The sequence below is a fragment of the Gavialis gangeticus genome, unplaced genomic scaffold (assembly GCF_001723915.1).
Source record: "Gavialis gangeticus isolate Ggan-Ray unplaced genomic scaffold, GavGan_comp1, whole genome shotgun sequence".
Lineage (NCBI taxonomy): Eukaryota > Metazoa > Chordata > Crocodylia > Gavialidae > Gavialis > Gavialis gangeticus.
The window spans coordinates 28380224-28393985 of NW_017728995.1; the positions used below are offsets into that span (position 1 = coordinate 28380224).

At 60.6% G+C, this 13762-nt stretch overlaps 1 protein-coding gene across 1 annotated transcript in view; it reads left to right on the top strand.

Annotated features, from left to right (window-relative positions):
- Positions 1-6: 6 nt before the first annotated feature.
- The window catches only part of EPHB3 (EPH receptor B3), a 38557-nt gene continuing 24801 nt past the window's right edge, over positions 7-13762 (top strand). The window contains exon 1 of the mRNA XM_019503377.1: positions 7-35. The gene's annotated coding sequence lies outside the window, so the exon portion shown is untranslated. The remainder of the gene's footprint in view (positions 36-13762) is intronic.

Here is a 13762-nt window from a genome sequence, read left to right on the forward strand (position 1 = left end):
ACTGCTGCTGGTCGGCGTCTGCCGGGCGCTGGAAGGTGGGTGCGGCGCCGCGCCGTCAGCGGGGTCCGACTGAAGGGGCGGCGGGGCGCGCCGCGCCAATTCCTCCCCTTCGCCAGCTCGCCCTGCTCCCCCCGGGACGGGGCCGCGAGAAGTTTGCTGCAAGTCCCCTTGCGGAAAAATCCCAAAAAAGCCGCTTTTGTCTCGGGACTTGGTGAGACCAGGCGGCTCCTTCCCCTCTGGCCCCCGCGAGGAAGCCCCGAGCGCGGGGCGGAGCGGGGCTGGCGACAAGAAAGAGACCCCACTGCCCCGCTTTGGTCGGGAGCGGGATGGGGCGTCCCCAGCCTGGCGTGGGGCGCGCCTGCGGGGTGGGGGGCATGTCCTCGGGTCGGACGCGCGCGCGGATCCCCCTGCCCCTTTCTCCTCCTCAAATCCCTCCGCGCCCGGCTGCGGCCTCAGGGGAGAAGCCTCCCGGCCTCGTCCCCCGCGCTCGGTGGGTTTAAAAGCGATGCTCCCACATACCGCCACGGCGGAGGAAACAACAACGCCCCGGGAGCGCTCGCCCGCCTGCACATTCCTGAACGCCGGCCTGCCGGGGCCTCGCATCCCCCAGAGACGCCGCGCCAGCCCTGCAGCCAACGGGCAGCAAAGTTGTGGGCAGGGGCCGTGTTTTCTGACGGGCGGCGTTTTCTGGGCCCGCCACCAGCCTCCGGGCACGGCGCGACACCGGTCCTCTTAATAATTAGGTGCGTAGAAGTAGTTTGGGAATCCAGGTGTGGGGCCGCAGGGGCCTGTTGTGGGCCCCGCGGGGGCTGCGTGTCCGGGGCTGTCCGTGTTGCAGGCATGTGCCCGAAGCGGCGTCCTCCGGGCCCGCGCTGCCGTGAAGCATTGTGCTACTCGGCCGGCTGTAACGCTCCGGGGCCGGGCGCCCTGCTTGCCCGCTCTCCGGTGGCCTCCGCCTCCTGTTGAATCCCCGGACAACGTGCTGCGCCGGGGGCGTCGTTGCTGGGGAGCTGGCTGTTTAACCCGGGCCGGCCGGAGCAAGGAGCAGGACGGGGAAAATAAACAGCTTTCGCTTAGGAGTCGCAGGGTTTCCCCAGCTTCCTGAGCATGTGGAGGGGTCAGAGGGCCGAATGCTCCTCCTGGGGAGGTCACGCTCCAGCTGTTGACCAGGCCTTGGCGAGTGGTCCCGCTTCAGCAGCGCTGGGCGGGCGCGAGGACGGCAGAGGGCTGGCCGCTTCGTGCCCACGTTGTCCCCGCTTTTGTTCGGGCCGGACCTGGGAGCGGCTAGGGAGGCGGCACGGCCGACTGGCCAGGCCGCAAGCCGTTTCGGCCTCCCCGGGAGCCGAGATGGCTGAGCCCGTCTCGGGGCAGTGCGGTGCTGCGTCTGGCATTTCCAGCCCCTCGCGTGGCGGTTCCCTGGCACGGACCGGGGCGTTGGAGCAGTCGCTGTAAATCCAGGTGCGCGTTAGTTCAGATATTTTAATGCTCGTCGTAAATCCAGCCCGGCAGTAAATCTGCGTGCACGTACTCCAAACCGCGGCTGCCACCTCCTGCTCTCCCCTCGTGCTGGGGATTTGCAGCTCCCTGCAGCCTCCCCACCTTTGGTGCGGGGTGAATCTTGGCCTGGGGGCTGTGCAGCTCTCCTGCCGGTGTTATCGTGCAACTCTGGCTCCCCCCTGCCCCCCCGGCCCCGGGTCGATGGCTTGGAGTCTGGCTTCTTTTCGGGGCACTGTGGGGATGGGGGAAGCCGAGCTCAGTGAGTGCTTTGTGCTGCTCGGGAGAAAATGGTTTCTCTCCAGATCCTGCAAGGGCACTGGACTTGTTTGAAGTTACAGTGTGGTTTTCTTCTCCAGTTCAGCAGTGCCTCAGCCTGCTCTGTCCAGAAGCAACAGCAGCGGCTTTCTCTGGCCAAGCGTTTGAATGCAAGGAGGAGACGGGTTTGCCCCGCTGTGGTCAGGAGCTGAGGCCCGGCTGCAAGGGAGCAAGCTCTCGGCACGGGGTGCGCGCAAGCACAGCAGAGGGAGGCCTGGCTCTGGCCCCTGGAGCCAGCTCCCCGCCCAGCCTCTGGCACCAGAGCCTCTGGGCTGGGCAACATCTCCTCTGTCTTCCATGCAAAGCCCAGCTCTGCACACCCAAGCACGGGACCCGGCCTGACGAGATGAGCTAAATTTCTCCTCTTTGCTCTCTCCGGGTTCGGTTTCAGCGGTGACTTCCAGCTGTCGGCCTTGGGGGGCCTGCGTGGGTGCGGAGGCAGCACGGAGCTGCCTGCCTGACCGTGCCAGGCTCTGAGTTGGCAGGAGCAGGCAGCGACCCCAGATCGTTAGTGCCTTGCAAAAGGGGGCACTCGGACCTCTCTGGGGGGGGTTTCATGGTGGTCTGTGGGAAGCCTCCACGTCACCGCACACAAGCCAAAGTGTTGGGGAGAACCTCCTTTCCAGCTGGGAGAGGGGTTGGAGTCAGAAATCCCAGAGAAAGCCCCGCACCTTCCTACATGCGCACCCCTGAGCTTGCTGATGAGACAGGCAGACCCTTGGGGACTTTTGCTGACTTTTTGGGGGGCTGGGGGAGAGTGACACGATGAAGATGAAGTTGTGGAGAGTTCGTTCTCCAGCTGGCACAAGGGAAAGGGACAAGTCCTCTTCGGTTGCGCCTCGCTGCTGTTCAGGTTGACCATAAATACGACCCCGTGGTCGTTCTCGTACCAAGGCACCCCTGTTTGATTCAGACCTGGCTCTCCCCCCCAGCCCTGTTTCTAGAAACGGTTGGGTATTTTCTTGGCAGGGAGATGTGCTTTTTGTTGAATTGCTTTTCGCTGAAACGGCTGGTTTCTCGACGGCGTGATTCATGGATGTTAGCCCTGCTGTTTTATTGATGCTTCGGGGTAGGGCCAGGGTTGAGGGCCCGTCGTGTAGGGCTTTGTGGTGCTGCCCGGACTCTCTCAATCTCCCGTCCCTTGCTCCTGAAAGCTGCCTCTTGTCCATGTTTCCTGAGCCGGGGCGGAGAGGGGTTTTCCTTTGTGTCCGGCAGAGCACACTTAGCGAGAGGGGAGAGCGCGCCGCATGCACTGAGATTTCAGGGGCCGGCTGCATGCCGGCAATTTTGGCGCTTCCATTGTTCGCTGGGTCTTTATTTATTTATTTATTTATTTTGTCTAATGCAGTTCAGCCCGTGGGGTGGAAGCACAAAACACCCATCCGCCCCAGGGCCTGAAACTCCGGGTCGGTACATGTGCGTGTCTCTCACATGACACGAATAGTGGCCTCCGGTTTCAAGGAATGTCCCCAAACTCCTGGCTTTGTTTTGATGACTGATCTCACCAGAAATTTGGGGAAACCAGTCGGTTGCATTTTTTGGCCATGAGAAGTGGCTGCTGCTGCCGCTGCTAGAAAATGGGAGCTCGGCATTTAATTAAACGGCCGGAGGAATCTGAATCACAGGCTCGTGTATTGTTGAAAATTGTAGCTGTGCCTGTTGTGCTGAGTCAAACTGGTTTGTCGGGATTAAGGGACTCCTCCTTGGTGCTGAGCGCGGGGGGAAGGGTGCATGAGCCTGAGTGCAACCCAGGGGAGCCCAGCCCCGACGCGCTAGGCCCATTCTTCCCAAACTCGGGATTCCCCCAAAAGCTCTGAGCCGGGGTTTGCCATGCGGACGGAAGTTGGAGTCGCCCGGTTGTCCCCAAGACGGCCACGGTCTTAGGAGTTGTCTCTGCTCTCTCTGCTGGGTGGCTCATTTACCTGGACTCTTGGGAGACTCCCCTGCCCTTTGTTTCCCCTTCAGCTTGGTTTTCAACCAGCGATCTTAGCCGGGGAAGAAGACGTCCCTCCGTTCCCTTCCTCCGTGAGGTGCGTCTGGGAGGCCGAGCGGTGGGGGTGCGGTGCATGCAGACGCCGTAGGGCTCGCACTCTGCCCGTTGCTGGAAAACCAGTGCCAATGGAGCGGAAAATCCCTTCTCAGCCTTGAATTCGTCCTCTTTGCTGCCCTGCGCGCTGTAGGGCTCTGGTGCCCCTCGCGCCAGGGCTGGGCCTGGAGAACCCGCTGTTTTGCGGGGAGGAGGATTCCCCCTTCCTGAGTCGAGGCCGGTCATGGGGCTGCCACGTTTCGGGGAGATCCACTTGGCTGGGGAGTTGCAGTGGGTGGAAAACAGCCCAGGCTCCCATGCTGCAGTCGCGACCTGCCTCCTACCTCCGTTGGTGGGGGCTGGCGGCAAGAAGAGCATTGGCTTGTCGGGGGCTCCGAGCCCGTGTTGCTCGGCGGGGGTGTCAGGACAGCCCTGGCCCGACGGGAACATCCTCCCAAAATTTGCACGCGCTGGCCAGGTGTGCGGGGAAGGTAAGCTCAGCCTGGCCATGAGCTAACTTGGATGGCATTCCTCGGCCCGCCGTGAACATGACTGACAGCGGCTGCTTCGCCATGATGAGAATCGGGAGCCATTTTGTAGGCAAGCCAAGCTGCCTAACGTTTTGGCCACCTTTTGCTGGAGCCATGCCTGGACCAGTCTGGAAATGGCATGATTTTGTGTGCGTGCTACCAGCCATGGGGGGTGGTGGGACCTGGGTTGAACCTCTTTTGGAAACTCCTTGTAGCCTATGAATTTGTGCCCCGAGAACTGCCACCTTGTCCTCCCAGTCCTGTTCCTGGGCATTAGGCATCCAAGTCTCACTGGATTCTGGGCAAAGACTCCAGATTCCTAGATTGTCCGGATGAAAACTGGACAGGTGACAACCTTGGCCCTACCGTGAAGATAGCCAGCTCTTGGCAGCTGCATTGCTGGTGTGGCACTGCAGCTGGGGCTCATGGACTACCCTTCCTATGGGGCGTTCCCTCCAAGCTCTGTCTTCGCCCTCCAAAGAGGTTGTTGGAAGCAAAGCACATCTGAACAGTTGTACCTGCAGCCACTCATCTTGTGGCTCAGCCCACCCTTGAACTCTCCTGTCCCTGCTTGCCTTCAGGGTCAGGTGTCCTACTGCTTGAATGCAGGGGATGGAGCAAGCCAGGGGAAGGGGAGGCTGGCTGGTGGGACAATAGCGTGGGGGCAGCGGTTTGGCTATGGGGTGCTTTCAAACAAATGCCAAGTGCCACCAGGGCAGTTGGCGCTGGCACCGCGCTGTGCCAGGGAGGGAGGTTTGTGGAGCTGGTTCCCTGGGGCTGCCTGCAAGGGGGAAGGGCAGGAATTTGACAGGCTCCCCACCCTCCCCATGTGCTGTCCCGTGCCCATCAACGGGGAAGTTTGCATGCATGTTCTTGGGTGTATGGGCTCTGTGTCCTCGAAGCAGCTGATGCACACCTGTTTCCCACCCCCTACCGCAGCAGTGCCAGCAGCCCCTGGACTTCCCTTCATGCAGGAAGCAATAGGCATTGGCCCGGGATCGGGCCCTGCTGAGCTGCTTCCATATGAATGGAAATCAAAGGTTTAAAGGAGGCTCTTCCCTCCCCGCCGCCAGCTCTTCCTGCACCCAGATGGATCAGGGAAGCCACTTCCCCGCCGCCCCGGAGCCGGGAACAGCGGCTGTGCAGGACCTTGCCCCGCAGCCTGCTGGCGACGACATCTCTCTCTCACGGTGCCAGCAGCTGCTGCAGCATTGGCTCCCCCGGTTTCTCTGGGAGGAAGGTGGGGCCTTGCTTAAGTTCCCTTTGGGGGAGCCGCAGGCGCGTGTGGCATAAAGGATGGGGGGGCCAGGCCTTGCCCGCTTCTCCGGTCGGTCCCACTTGTCACTTCACTAATTCATGCAATTGCCCAGCAAAAGCTGAGGCATGAGCAAGAGCCCACTTCGGGGATGACGGCGGGGAGGGGGCCGTCCTGCACACACGCACCAATGGCTCGCAACCCAAGGCCTGCTCTTTTTTTTTTTTTCCTCCCCTTTTTTTTATTAATGAGAAAAATGTGCCGAGGTTGAACGATTGCCAGGGACAGATTTATTCTAGTTCCCCAGAAATTAAACTGAAATGAAGGCGAGAGTCAGCCAGGCCTGGCACCCCCTCCTGACTCTGTGCTTGTTTTAACTTTGGAAGAATCTGACTTTGGGGTGGGGGGGGTCTGGAATGGGGTGGGGGGGAGGCAATATTTGGGTTTAAACAGTTCCAGATGGGCTCGGTGCTTGAGAGCTGGAGGAAGTGAGCAGAGCGCAGCGCAGAGACTCGGGTAACTGCCCCAGGCAGGAGCGGGGAGGGACATTTTGGCAGAGGCTCCCTCCGCGCGGCCTGGATGGGACACAGCTTGGCAGCTGAGCGTGGCCTCTCAGAGCCGCCGTGTCTGTGGGGCGAGCGGCTTCGAACGTGCGATAAGTAACTTTTGGGGAATTTTTTCCCCCCCTCTGCTTCCTGGAAGGTTTCCAGAGGAATAGCCCGCATGCTGAGCTTGGAGGCATCTCTAAATGCAGCCTGGAGACGCCAGTCACCTCCAGGAGCAGAGCCGGAGAGTCCGTCAGCTGCCCGCCTCGTGCCCTTCGGCAGCGTGTTGGGTGGCTCTGAATCGGGTCCAAGCCAGAGACGTGGGCACACACCCCAAGGCCTCTTCCCCTGCAGGGATCCCATAGTCAGGCAGGCAACATAAGCCATCTTCCCCCTCTGGTTTCAACCAGGGGCTCCATGGAGGTGGCACCCGCAGCCTTGCTGCAGTGATGGACGGCTCTGGGGGACACGGGGCAAACCTGGCTCACCATTAGGAATCATTTTATTTTTTTCCATAAAGTCCGGGGACGAAGACGGGTTTGTGGAGCAGTTTGCTGCCTCTGTCCCAGTTAATGGTATTCGCAGCTTGAACGGGTCTGCTGTCACCCGATTGGATGAGTTATTTCTGGGGCAGGGGAGAGGGCCCGGCTGCACAGTTTTTGCAGTGATTTATAAGACGCTGTTCCTCTCTTCCGGCCTCCCCATCTGGCTTCGCCGGTCCAAGCAGCACTGGGTTACTTGGTCCCATTCTCTGAGACTACGGGCTGCCCGTAGGAACAGGCAGAAAGGAACTGGTGAGGTGGGAAAGCCTTTATGGAGGGGCGAGGTGTGCCCTGCAATATGGGACTGGAGCCTTGCCGGGGATGGCAGCTTGCAAGCGAGGGAGACGGACATGGAGATCCCATGCAAAGAAGTCAGTGGCCAGGTTGTCTGGTGTGGCCATGTTGCTCGTTTGGGCATGTTCAAGGGGCCTGGGGCAGGCGAGTGGCAGGACAGGGCCAGTCTGGCATGGCTGTAATGCAGCGTCTGCATTTGCATGGGGCTGCTTTGTCAACTTGGGTGTACGAGGTGCTTTGTGAGCCCCAAATGGCCAGAGCCTGAACAGAAACAGCACCGTAGAGGTGGGCTTCGAGCAGCCTCCTTCCAACAGAGCCTGGGCACGGCAGCCTGGCACCACTCTGAACCGGCCGTCGGCACTGGGTGAAAGCACAGCTGGCTCCGACAGCTCCCTTTCAAGGGCACTCTGGGCCTGCAGCAGAGCAACACGAGTTGCTTCCACGTGTGCTAGCAAAGTGCCCCATAGTGTTGGATCCGTAGTGTCCTGGGGAAAAACTGTGTGACACGTTGCCCAGCAAGAACCCTCTTAGCCTTGCCTGGGCTCTGGGCAGCTCTGCCGGGCACGAACAGGTTGGGAAGGCGCGTTAGTGCCCACCACGTCCCGTGGTGCGAAGAGTAGCTTTGAGCAGGGCGAGTGACTGGCATGGGCAGGCCGATGCAATGACACGAGGTGGCAGGAGGTTGGGGGTAGCTCCCCCATGGTGATGAGGTGGTGCAGAGTGTTGGTGGGAGACAGCCCCATGGTGGTGACCAGTTTGGGGCTGGGGTGGCTCCCCTGAACAGTGCCCGTTTAGGAGACCACCAGCCCCTCCCCGAGTCCCCAGCGCTGGCACTTCAGCTGCTCTTCCAGTTGGGTTTTTGGCACCTGACCGAGGTCATATGCCTGCATCTGTCTCACTGCCATCAGAGAACTGCTCTTGGCGAGAACCCGGCTGGAGCTCCCTTCAGCCGCTCAAAGAGCGCGGGGGAGAGGGACCCGGGCGTGAAGGTGGTGCGCCAGTCCTGACCAGCTCCTTCTGGCCTCCTTTCCTCTGGGCTTGGGCCAGCTTTCGGAGACAGAGATCTTATCTGGGAATTCAGTTTGCAGCTCCATGAGGCGAGGGGGGTTCTGGCTGGGGGCGGATGAAGTCAGGAGTGGTGGGGTGCATCGCCTGGGGGTGGGGAGATGCAGTAGTCAGCTGAGGGGTCTCTGGACCTCCGCCATCCTCTCCCAAATGTAGTTTGTTCCCCCCACACAGGGAGTGAGAGTTGCAGTGCACCTTCCCCTGAAGTGAGGAAACCTTGGCTTTGCCGTTAGGGCACCAGCTTGGGAGCTGGGAGATCTCTAGCTGTTTCCTGGCTCTGCCACAGCCTCACTGTATGACCTTGGGCAAGTCCTTTCACTTCAGCTCCCTGTCTATAAAAGGAGGTGCTTCCTTCCCCGGCTCGTGGTCCTGTCTCATCTGGCAGTAAGCTCTATGGGGCAGGGACTGCCCTGTAATTGTGTTTGTACAATGGGGCCCTCTGGGCCCTGCTATAATGTGGCAATAACGAACCTGTTATTAGGTTCACTTAACTTCAAGTAGGGCAGGTCCAGGCCTTGGCCAGAGGCAGGACATGGGCATGGATGTGCTGAGCCAGGCTGACACATCGTGCTGGGTCTGGGGATGGTCCCAGCTGGGGACAGTTGTCACAGCCCCCGTTTCCCCGCAGAAGAGTCGATCCATCTACGGCAGGAGGGTCTGATGCTTCCCTTCCTCCCTGCCCCATCCCAGGCATGAAGGCTGCACCCAATAGCTTCTCCCCCAGGCAGGGCCCAGGGTGGGTAGCTGGCAGGGCCAAGCAGTTGGCCTCTTCCCTGGGATCCCACCTTAAGCAAGGAGGCCAAAGTACTGCCAGGACCCCCCCCACCACCACCACCATCAACCTCGTGCTGGCTTTGCCTCCTACTTCCCGGCTGCCGGACCTGTGCAAGGGGGTTAGTCGGGGCAGGCACAGGTCAGGCCTGACAGCACCATGTCCTTGAGCTGAGGCCCTGCCTGGCTGCTGCAGCGAGGAGAAGGACGAGGAGATGGAGCCACGTTGCTCGGCTCTGCCTCGGGGGGAGGGGATGGAATCGCTGGACGGAAATGCAGATGAAGGAGCAGGACACGGAGGGAGAACGTGTGCATGAGGAGGGGAGTGGCGGGGCCAGCCATCAGCAAAGCTGGTCTGGTTCAGAAAGGGAAGACGCTCACAGCTAAAGGAAGGCCCCAGCACTGGGTGGGTTTCCCCGGGCTTCCCCTGGCCAGGGCTGGGGATCTGAGGTCAGGTCCCCGAGGGTGGGGGGGGGTCCGGGGTGCTGGTGCAGGGCAGGGGTCCCAGCTCCCGCGCGGTCCGCAGGTGCAGCCGTCCCCAGCTCCTGCAGAGGGAGCTGCCGCACAGCATCTGTCGAGATCAAAGGCTGCGAGCGAATGTTTGAGGCCTTTGAAATCCAGCCGGGAGTCTTGTCCTGGGCTGGGCGGGGGGGTCACAACCTCTCCCCAGCCTGGAGTCGCTGTGCTCCGACAGTCCGGCTCTCGGGGTGGGGGGCGCAGGGAAGGAAGAGAGTGGGGCACCCCCTTCTCCTGCCTCCGTGTCCACAGCCCCCCCCGGAGCCCATCCCAGACTTGCCAGCTGGGTTGGGTGCGGGGGACCCATGCCAAGCTGCTCCCGCCGTACCTCCGTGTCTCCCCAGCCCGCTCCATGCACATCTCCCGTGCAAAACCTTCCCCTGTGGCACATCATCGGGCATTCGTGGTGTTTCGGATACTGCTCTTTGTCATTGCACACCAGGGTGGGAAGTGGCTGCGACTGCTAAGGATTGCGCTGCAGTCCCTATTCCTAAAACCCCGGTGCTTGCCACCCGGAAGCCTTTTGGGGAGCTTCACAGCACTGGGGTGCAAGGCCAGGATTGCATCTCGAAGCCTGGGGATGACGTAGGCAGGTGGGTGAGTGGAGGGGTCGTCGGGGGGAAGGGTGCCGGAGTGAGGAAGGGGAGTGGGTGGCATGTGGTTCGTAAGAGGGTGTAGGTGGACAATGCCGGGCACCGAGTCTCTGGGGAACATGGATGTTTCCCTGCGCAATGGTATCTCGGCCACCGTGGGAGGCGAGGGCAGCTGGGGCCCTTGGCCTGCCCCCTCGGCGAGAAGGGTGCTGGCATGGGGTAGCGCGACGGCTCCCGTGTCAGCCGGGGTCGGAGGTGGGAGGATTCCCCTGGCAGCCAGCGGTGGGAATCTGGGAGTGGGTGGGCCCCGCGGTCTGGAAAGTGCGTGGCGGGGTCTCCCTGCAGCGTCTGACCCGGCGCACAGCACTTTGTGTGGCTTTGCTTTTGTGTGCGCAAAATGCGTGTCAGCGGGAAAAGTGCAATCTCAGGTTCTCTCCCACAGGCCGCTCTTTGTTCGCTGATAAAGGGCCTCACTCCAAAGGCCTTTTGTGTCGCCGTTTAGAGCGGTGCTGGGATTAATTGTACCAATAGGTGCCTGAATGGGGAGTGCACAAGGCCACTCGTTCCTGCTATAATTATCTGGAAGCTGAGGAGGGAATTAAAACGTGGAGGAGACGCCCCATCTGGTGGCAGTGCCCCTCGCAGAGAGTGGCCTCATCTGCTTCTCTGCTCCTCCACCCAGGCCACGGGCAGATGTTAGCCAGCTGCAGCGGTCGTCGGCCCAGAGAATCTCCCGTTCCCTTCCAGAGACCTCCCTCTTTCTTTGGGGAGGGCGAACGGACCACGGAGCAAGGTGCTGCCCACCAGCAGACGCCGCGGTGAGGACAGCTTCCTCTCCAGAAGGTGCTGTGGGTCGGAAGCCCCCTCCTTGAAGAGACCTGCTTGCTCCTGCCGTGGTGCCTGTCCTGTGGCATGGGCTGCAGGGCCGTTCTTGCATGGGGAGCTCAGCTTGGGGAAGGGCTCGCTCCATGTAGCCCCCGCGAGGTCCTTCCACGGATGCTCCTATATGGCTCGCCGCTGAAGACCGAGCCCTGCTTTCCCTGCGCGGAGATGGGCACAGCTCACGCCCAAATCTTGCCCTGGGCAGGATGGTCTGGAAGCTGGGCGCTCCCACGTTCAAAGCCAAGAAGAAAGTGTAGGATTTTCAAAGCTGCTGCCATGTACTCGCATGCCCACAAAAAGTTTCCCAGTAACCGGTGCCAGTGGAGCTGGGCTGCTCCCACAGCCCTCTGCTTCTGCAGCCTGCTCATCTTTAGGCTGCGGGTTGTCCGCTGGGGGAGTGTCCGTTACATTGGGCCAGGACTTGGCCCGTAGTGCCGGCGCCCAGAAAGTGGATCGCTCCCTCCCAAAAGCGTGCGGGCGTGGGGGGAGCTTTGTTCAGTTCTGGATCCTCAGGCTCAAGGCATCTAATCTTGCGGCTTGGCAGGCCAGGTCCTCCCCTCCTGGGAGCTGTCTGCAGATCTGGGCAGGCCACATGCTCCCCAGTGCCGCGACTCCTGGGGCCTCTGAAACCCGCCACCCTGGAGGCCTGCGTGCCCGACCTTCACGCACAGCCGAGCTTGGAGAGGAGGTTGCAAAAGGCTCGTGACCCCACCTGGCTCCTCTCTCCCCTTCCCAGGCAGGCTGCGAGCCTGGGAACTGGGCCCCGCTCCCTCTGCTTTTGCCCTTCCTCCTCTCTTTGTTTCTTCCGTCTCGTAGCTCGGAGTTATTTCCCCTCATTCTCATTCTTTCGGTGGGCTGGTGCTGTGGCCTGCCTGCGTCTCGGGCAGGATCCTGGCAAATCAGGATGCAGGCGGCGAGCGTGCTGTCAGAGCGAGGTGTCTGTCACGGATCGGCACGCGCTGGGGCTGCAGTGCCTCCGAGAAGGATGGCGTTTCCTGAAGGGCTGATGAGCGGGCACCGGCTTCACCCTTGGGGTTGTACTGAGCAGGAGCACACGGGGCGGCACTCGCCCTTTTTCAACTTGAAGTGCCCGTGGATAGACTCGCGGCACCCCTCAGACAAGGCCCCTTTTCATTCTCCTTCTTTTTGGCTGCAGAAAAATAATAGAGCAGTTGCAAAGAACTTGGAAAGGCCACTGTAAACCTCCATTTGAAATCTCTGGGTTTATCTTGTGAATCCTGTTTGCACGCCGAAGAGTGCTCACACAGCGTGGTACCCTTGGAAAGACTGCAAGGCACCCGGGCACCCTGCTTGAGAGTCACTGCTGTAGCACATGGCTAGAGCTGCTTTCAGGACCTCTAGGCCCAGGAGATTCACAAATTCATAGAAGTTCAGGGCTGGAAGGGACCGCGTGAGATCGTCGGGTCCAGCCCCCCTGCTCTGGGCAGGAAAGACTGGATGGACGAGCGGATTTGGGAGATGCATTCTTGCTGCCAGCCAGCCCCCTGGAAGGGCATAAGTTCAGCTAACTCCACTGCAGAAAGCCCAGCCCACCTTGCAGGGCCTGGATTTCTCTCCATTATACCAACATGCCAAAAGAGGTTGTGAGCCTCCTGGCACAAGAGAACTGAGCTTCTTTTGAAACTCAAGCTTTGTATGGTCATGGCTGGAGCTCTTGTTCCCTCCCCGTGAGCTCGGCACCCTCTCGGCCTCGGTGCTGCATGTCAGGCTCCCACCTCACCGTTTGGCCCGTGCCCAGCGATCCCCTTGTGTGTGGATGTGGCAGATGTCAGTGGCTGTCAGTGCAGAGCAAGCGGCTTTTCTGCAGCCACTTGGGTCAATCTGAGACGCTGAGCAAGAGTGGCTGCATATTTTGGGCACCAAGGAACGCAAGCAGGCCCATGTTTGGGCAGCTGGCTTGTCAGGCCCCAGTCCTTTCGAGAGGGGGGTGGATGTGTGTGCATCACATCCATGCTTCCAGTGAAACCCGGTTTCTTCTTCCTAGGAGCCCCCCTGAGCCTTCTTGCTGAAGGAAGGGCTCCTAGAAAGACAAAATGCAAATGGCTGTTGCAGTCCTGCGTCCCTGCTGGGTCTCCTGGAAGCTGTCTGCCCGAGGCTGCGAGACAAGACGCAATACCCTTTCCCAGCATGCAGCTCTGACCTGACCTGACTCGCGGCTTCCCTGTGGGAATGGAGCTTGCAGAAGTGGCTGACGACACCCCGCGTCGTCTGGGGTGCTGTGGGCAGTGCCCTCTGACTGTGCTCTGTCCCTCTGAGCTGTCTCTGGTGTGGACGGCTCAGATTCGGCTTAGGAAGCCGGTCCAGAGTTCTGCAGGGAAATGGGTGAATCCAGACATGCTAAAAACATGCTAGCAGGCAAGGAGGTTTGCATGACTCTGCAGGCTCCCCTTCTGCCTGGGGCAAAGTGGGGACAGTACAGCGGTGTCTTTCTTGGGATGCTAAACCATGTCTTGCCCCTCTTCCCTGCTCTGAGCTAAGAACAGCACTTTTCCTTCCTCTCCAAGTCATGGGTGCTAAGCCTCATCCTCAGCCTGCCCAGCGGGACTCAGCAAGCTTTTAGAGACGGCGCCAATAGTCCTCTTGGGTTCAAGTGCCACTGGAGGCCTCTGGTCCCTGAATCTCTCTCATGCTTCCTCCAGGGCCTTCTCCCTTGGGAGAGTGAGGCAGGCTGAGCCATGACCCAGGGACTCGGATACTTGTGGCCTAGCATTGAGGCCTCCATCCTACCACCTAATGCAGAACCCACCGTTTCTGAGACCTCTGCATCCCTGCTCCCTCCCTCCGACTGCCCGCCCTGTTGGTCCAGCCTTGCCTGAAGGGTAGAGTGGAGTAGTGGCTAGAGCACTAACTGATGCTCCGTGATGTGCGTCCGGTCGCTGGCTTGCTGGGTGACCTGGAGAGAATCGTGCC